This window comes from Macrobrachium nipponense, chromosome 1 (assembly GCF_015104395.2).
Source record: "Macrobrachium nipponense isolate FS-2020 chromosome 1, ASM1510439v2, whole genome shotgun sequence".
NCBI classification, from domain to species: domain Eukaryota; kingdom Metazoa; phylum Arthropoda; class Malacostraca; order Decapoda; family Palaemonidae; genus Macrobrachium; species Macrobrachium nipponense.
The window spans coordinates 56,125,879-56,133,165 of record NC_087200.1 but is presented as its reverse complement, the minus strand read 5'-3'; positions in this window follow the sequence as shown (position 1 = coordinate 56,133,165).

Sequence of the window (7,287 nt, the reverse complement as noted above, 5' to 3'; positions counted from 1 at the left end):
AATAATTGACAAAAATATTTATAAAAAATACAAAATAGCCTATATAAGAAAATAAATTGAGGGAATCCTTCCTAAAACTATAATTTACAATGTGTCACAGCCAGAAAAGGTGACAGACCCATAGAGGTCAAAATCTGAAAAGAGAAAAAAAGGGTAAATTTTTTTTGGCCCCCCAAAAAAGTCAAATTTTCACAAATTTTTTTGGGTACCTAAATGAATTAGGAAGTGGCTGATTTTTATACAGTATAAATTTATATTATCCCAAAACGTAATTATGTAAAAATATTTTGACAAAGATGATATTAGCTGTTATATCAGGGGCCAAATCTAAAGGTCACTTTTTTACCTGCTATTTTCATCATGAAAATTTCTTATAAAAATGGCTCTAACTACTATAAGAAATTATATTTATGCATGAAAATCTACCAGAACATCATAAAGTCTATAGAGAACAAGAATGTATAGCGGTATGGCAACTTTCTTTTCGGATCTGCCAACAAAATGGCCGCAGCCGACGCTTACTCCGACGGCCACATCTACCACCTGAAATAGAGGAATGTAATGTAATTTTCAATGTGTTATTTAGTTACCTAATTATGCGTAGAATTGCATAAAACTATTATGGTGGCTTGCTGGATGTTTGAACATTATTTTGCAGTCATCAAATAAAAACTCTGACCCAAAAAACATACTCTAATGTAAAGGTCATTTGTTGATCTCATCGTTTTACCATGAAAATATCTTATAAAAATGGCTCTAACTACTATAAGATATGATATTTATGCATGAAAATCTACCAGAATATCACAAATTCCATAGGGAACAAGAATATATTGCGGTATGGCAACTTACCTAATGGATATGTACAGTAAATGGGCCCCCACCCACGACAAGTGCGATGGCCAAATTTGCTACCTGAAATGGAGGAATGGAATGTAATTTTCAATGTGTTATTTAGTTATCTAATTATGCGTGGATTTGCATAAAACAAATATACGAAACATAAAAAAAAAGGATGAGAGAGAGAGAGAGAAATATGCAAAACACTAAAACAAAGGATGAGAGAGAGAGAGAGAGAGAGAGAGAGAGAGAGAGAGAGAGAGAGAGAGAGAGAGAGAGAGAGAGATATCAGACAAAGAAGATACGTACTGCAACAAATCCCTGAGAGTGAGAGAGATTTCAGCAGTTTATAACACCAAGAGACAAGGCAGAGTTTAAAAAATGTTCAGAATATTTCCTGCTATATTTTGATAAATCGAAATATCTCTCGTGGAATATAGAAAATCAACGAAAAATCGAGAGAGAATGAGAGGAGAGTATGTGAACTGGGTATGTCCAGATATTGTTCGAAATACGGAGAGAAGTCTAACGCAGGAATAGTCATCTTGTTTATTGTGGCTGCCTATTCACTGGTGAGGTTCTTCCTGACTACTTTTGATGGAGTTGAACAGCCCAAGGAGAAGGAACTGAAGGAGAGAATTGTGGCTTGGCGAGACACCATCCGGTGTCAGAGAGAGCAGCAGGTTAACTTGGACAGGATAATTCTTCAGCTGCAACAGAGGCTCGACAACAATGAAGAGATTCAGAAGGAAGGCAGAAGGGAAGAACACACTCGTGTGATCCAGATCACTCAGGAGGTGTTGCAACAGCAGGCCTGGCAAGAAAGGGCCTACTCGCTCGAACCTGACACGTTGTTCCTGAAGAGGGAGAACGACCAAGAAAAGAGGGAAAATCGGCAGCTGGAAGACAAGATCCTCAAGATCACATGAAAATCAGCAGCTGATGGAAAAGACAAAGGAAATTGGGGAGAGAAACGATGCCCTATGTGAGAGGATAAGGGAACTAACAGTGCGGTTGGCAGAGGCAAACAGCCAGGTTGAGAGGCAAGAGGAACTCGTACGGCAGAAGGAGAAAGACCCGCAGTTAAAAAGTGAAGAAGCAGCGCGGATGGCGAGGCTCATCCAGGAACAAAAGGACGCGACCACAAAGCGCGAATCCGGTAGGAAAGACGTCGAGGTCAGGTTCGAGCGCCTGCAGAAGGAAGTGGAACACCTCAGGAAGGAAAAATGTGGACTCCAGTGTGAAGTTGAGGCTGCGAAACTCAAGAGGAAGGAGCTGACATGCCTTCTAGAGAAAGGAAATCGTGGCTGGAGAGGAAGACTGGTGTCCAGGGCGAACGGAATGAAAAGCTGGAAGATGAGGTTTTGGACAGCTGCGAGGAGCGAAAGAGAAATTGGTTTACAACCTGTAGAACCTGCAGGGGAAAAACAGACGCCTGGAGAAAGACAACTGGAAACTGAAGGAGCAGCTGTTCATCTTCAAGGAATGGTGCGATCTACAAGGAATGGCGCGATTTTCAAAAAATGGCGCTGGCCTCACAAAGACGGATGAGATGTTGAAAATTTGAGGACAATGTTTGTTGTATGGAAAGTTTAATGTTTATTTGTAACCAGTTTGCTTTGTTGATCCTTGAAGGAAGTTGAAGTTGCAAGGAAACAAATATGCTAAAATATTTTCTTAAAAGTTTTATTGATTCCTGAAAGGAAAAGGAAGATGGGAGGATTGAAGAAAGCGTGAGGAAAATGACAGGATTGGTGGAGTGCCAGGAGAACAAGCATAGGATTCAGAGGAGCCCAAGGAGAACTGCAAGGATTCAGAGAAGCCCCAGGAGAACTGAAAGGATTCAGAGAAGCCTCAGGAGAACTGAAAGGGATGGGTGGGAGAGACACACCAAGCGTCCCGGGACGTGCAGATGGGCCCACCACGGGTCTCGGGACGGGCGGGTGGAGCCCGCCACGCATCCCGGGACGGGTGGGGGAGGGCTGCCACCCATACCGGGACGAATGGGTGAGGGCTGCCACTCGTTCCGGGATGTGTGGGCGTGGCCCACCACGTGTCCTGGGACGGGCAGGCGAGGCCCGCCACGGGTCATGGGACAGGCGGGCTAGGCCCGCCACTTGTCCCGGGATGGGTGCACGAGGCTTGCCACATGTCCCGGGAAGGGTGGGCGTGGCCCGCCATGCATCCCGAGACGGGTGGGCGAGCCCCGCCACGGGTCATGGGATGGGTGTGTGAGGGCCGCCAATCGTCCTGGGATGGGTGGACGAGGCTTGCCACGCATCCCAGGATGGGTGGGCGTGGCCTGCCACGTGTCCCGGGATGGGCAGGCAAAGCATGTAAAGCATCCTGGGACGGGCAGGGGTGGCCCGCCACGCGTCCCAAGACAGGCGGACGAAGCCCGCCACGCATCCTGGGACGGGCGACCAAGGCCCGCCACGCATTTTGGGACGTGCAGGTGGGCCCCGCCATGTGTCCCTGGACGGGCGGTCGAAGCCTGTCACGCATCCCTGGATGGGTGGACATGACCTGCCACGCATCCTTGGACAGGCGGGTGAGGCCCGCCACACATCCCTGGACTGGTGGGCGTGTCCCGCATTGCGTCCTGGGACGGGCGAACGAGAGCCGTGACGCGTACCGGGACGGGTGGGTGAGGGCTGCCACACGTCCCGGGATAGGCAGGCGAAGCCTGCCACGTGTACTGGGACGGGCAGGCAAGGGCTGCCACACGTCCCGGGACAGCCAGGCGAGGGCCGCCACGCGTCTCAGGACAACTGAGCGAGGCTGACCACGTGTCCCGGGACAGACGGGTGGGGCCCTCCATGTATCCTGGGACGGGTGGGCGGGGCCCGCCACACAATCTACAACGGTGGCGGGGCTCGCCACGCGTCTCGGGATGGGCAGGTGGGGCCCGCCACGTGTCTCGTGGTGGGTGGGCGGGGCCCAGCACATGTCCCGGGACGAGTGGGTGGGGCCCACCACACTTCCCGGGACGGGTGGGCAAGGGCTGCCACGCGTCTCGGGACGGGCGAGCGAGGGCAGCCACGCGTCTTGGGGCAGACGAGCGAGGACCACCACGAGTCCCGGGATGGACGGGCGGGGCCCTCCAAGTGTCTCGGGATGGGCGGGCGGGGCCTGCCATGCTTCCCGGGATGGGTGGGTAAGGGCCGCCACGTGTCCCGGACGTGCGGGTGAAGGCCGCCACGCATCTTGGGGCAGGAGGGTGAGGCCCACCAAGAGTCCCAGGATGGACGGGCGGGGCCCTCCAAGTGTCTTGGGACGGGCGTGTGGGGCTCACCACGCTTCCCGGGACTGGCGGGCGGGGTCCGCCACGCATTCCGGGACGGACCACCGGTGCCCCCCATGTGTTCCGGGATGGGCGGGCGAGGCCTGCCACGCATCTTGCGACGGGCGGGCGAGGGCTGCCATGCGTTCTGAGACGGGCGGGCGAGGGCCGCCATGCATACCGGGAGGGGCGGGTGAGGGCCACCACGTGTTCTGGGATGGGTGGGCGAGGCCCGCCACACATCCTGGGACGGACGGGCGGGGCCTGCCATGCTTCCTGGGACGGGTGGGCAAGGGCCGACACACGTCCCGGGACGGGCGGGCGATGGCCGCCACGCGTCTTTGGACAGGCGGGCGAGACCCAACACGAGTCCCGGGATGGACGGGCAGGGCCCTCGAAGTGTCTCGTTTTAGACAGGCTATTTCCCACTGACGATTGCTTGTTCAACAACTTTAATAGACCTCAATTCAAGTTTGTTTTAGAATTAGGGGTTTTGGACACGCCCTTTGTTTTTAATAATACGGTTTTTAAGCAGACTGATGGGATGGCCATGGGAAGCCCTCTGGGTCCTACTTTTGCTAATTTATTTATGTGCTACGTGGAGGAGTGAGCTCTAGATGTATGCCCCGGTAATTTCCTCCAACTCTTTTATAGATGCTACGTAGATGACACTTTCGCTTTGTTCAGATGTAATTACCATACCAATACCTTTCTTGAGTATTTAAATAACCAACACCATAACATTAGATTTACGGTTGAAACAGAAACACAGAATTCACTTCCGTTCCTTGATGAGAAAGAGCACCTTTACTGGCCTGGGGACCAATCTTTATAGCTCATGTTTTTTTAACTTTAAAATGAATTCCCTGTCAACTCTCCTCCATAGAGCCATTAATCTGGCATCAAGCTGGTCTACTTTTCATACCGAAGTGATTTTCCTTGCTGATTACTTTAAGGATAATTAATTCCCTCCAGCAATTTTTCATAGATCCCTTAATAAGCTACTTAACCTGAAATTCAATCCACCCCCAATAGTCCATAGTGTCCCCAAGCTCCGTATGTTTTCTATATTTCCCTTTCTACATAATAAAATTTAGGAAAAAATGCATCAACCTATTCAATGAGCAATTGCCTGCCCATAATTTAAAGCTAATTCCCATAAACCCCCGAGCCATCGGCTCACTTTTCCGGTGTCATTTATAAGTATAATTGTCCAAGAAGTGATCTCGGCACTTTATATATATATATATATATATATATATATATATATATTATAATATTATATAATATATAAATTTAATATATAAATATATATATATAAATTATTAATATTATATATTATATTTATAATATATATATATATATCATATTATATATATATAATAATAATATATATATAATTTAATAAATATATATATATATATATATATATATATATATATATATTAATATATATATAAGTATATTATAATATAATAGATATTATATAATATATATATATATATAATATAATATATATTTATATATATATAATATATATATATATATATATTAGTATAATCTCTATTTAATATATATATATATATTATATTACAAATTTATTTATATGTAATCCCGAAAATACTAACATGACGTACAAACATAGAATTCTCTTTGTTGAGGTTCTGTCTCGTCGTTTTAAACCACGAGATTTTGGTTATGCTCCATACAATAGTAATATCCTAAGATACGTACCTGTATAGTAAATATGATTTCAAAGTCATCTTGCAACACAAGAAAATATCAATACTATACTTAAAATGTTCTCCCTGTGCATTATAGTATGCGCAGAATGATGCCGTAGGCCAAAGAAAACGTACTGTATGATCATGGCTAACTTTATCATTATATAAAATAAAAACTTCTCAGGCGAGATGATGATTGTAGAGAGGATGATCGACATAACAAGCTGCAACCCTCTAGCCTCGGTAGATTTTAAGATCTTAGGGCGGATAGAAAAAGCGTTGACGGACAGACAAATAGCCACCTCAATAGGTTTTTTTTTTTCTTAAAGAAGCCTATAAAACGGCATGCACTCATGTATTCTTATAATTTACTTGTCGTGGTTCTTTTTGAAGACATTCACAATACTGTTTTGGGACCTAAAGATTTGACGTCATTTGTTCAACTTTCGACTGCCTTACCGAGGACAAAACCAAAACTTGTCCTCCTCTGCTTCATCTTTCGCTCAGGTTTGAGCACTTGAATGAAATGGGTGTATCTCCAGACCCTTAGTGTTTCCTGTGACTTCACTTTCCCCCGTCCTCATCGGTCATGTACACAACTTAATTAACTACCCGATTTATTCAACTGTCGCTCTTAGTCCGTTGAGGCTAGTAAGTGAAATCTGGATAGCGTCTACCGTAGAGTTATATGATTGTTTTTTTCCATTTTCCTTTTTGATTTCTCTAATTCTAATTAGCCGGACTTGCTGCTAGAAGTACTTCTCTTTCATCTGCAAGGTATGACATGGTTTAAAGTTTCTTCAATACTGCATTTTCACTATTTGTATGCTCTTTATTATCAACGGTATACATTCCACAAGTTTCAAATTCACTCGCAGCCAGCTCATGAGATCAAGGACTTTTACTGGGACTTAGCCAGCTTCATCTCTAACGACAATCTCTTGAATCTAGTGTTGCAGACATCGACATAGTGCAAAGAAATGGCTATGCATTGCATTGTAAAGTTTGGTGATTGCAGAGGAACCAAGAGTAATTTTTCATCATGTCCGAGAGGTCCAATTGAAGGTGATAAAACGTTATACGGAGAGACTAAATATTGAGAAGGAACTATTATCTGACAACAGTAAATTGAATGTTGAGAAGAAATGTTTAAGACAAAGTTTGCCCAAATAATTATGTACGTAACGCGCGCGTGCGCGCGTGCGTACACACACACCCAAGAATAGTTGCTATAATCAAGTAGCATGGCGGTGGCCAGGTGATTTTTCTGACTTTCCTCCCTAATATATAAAATGTTCCCATGTATTCAAAGAGCAACGTCATTTCGTGCTCGATGGCTTCCATCGAAATATGACTCACGCAAAAATGTAAGAAATAAATTAAAATAGATAAATCATAATTTGAAATAAAGTTAGCGTCAATTAAAAGAAATAAATTCAA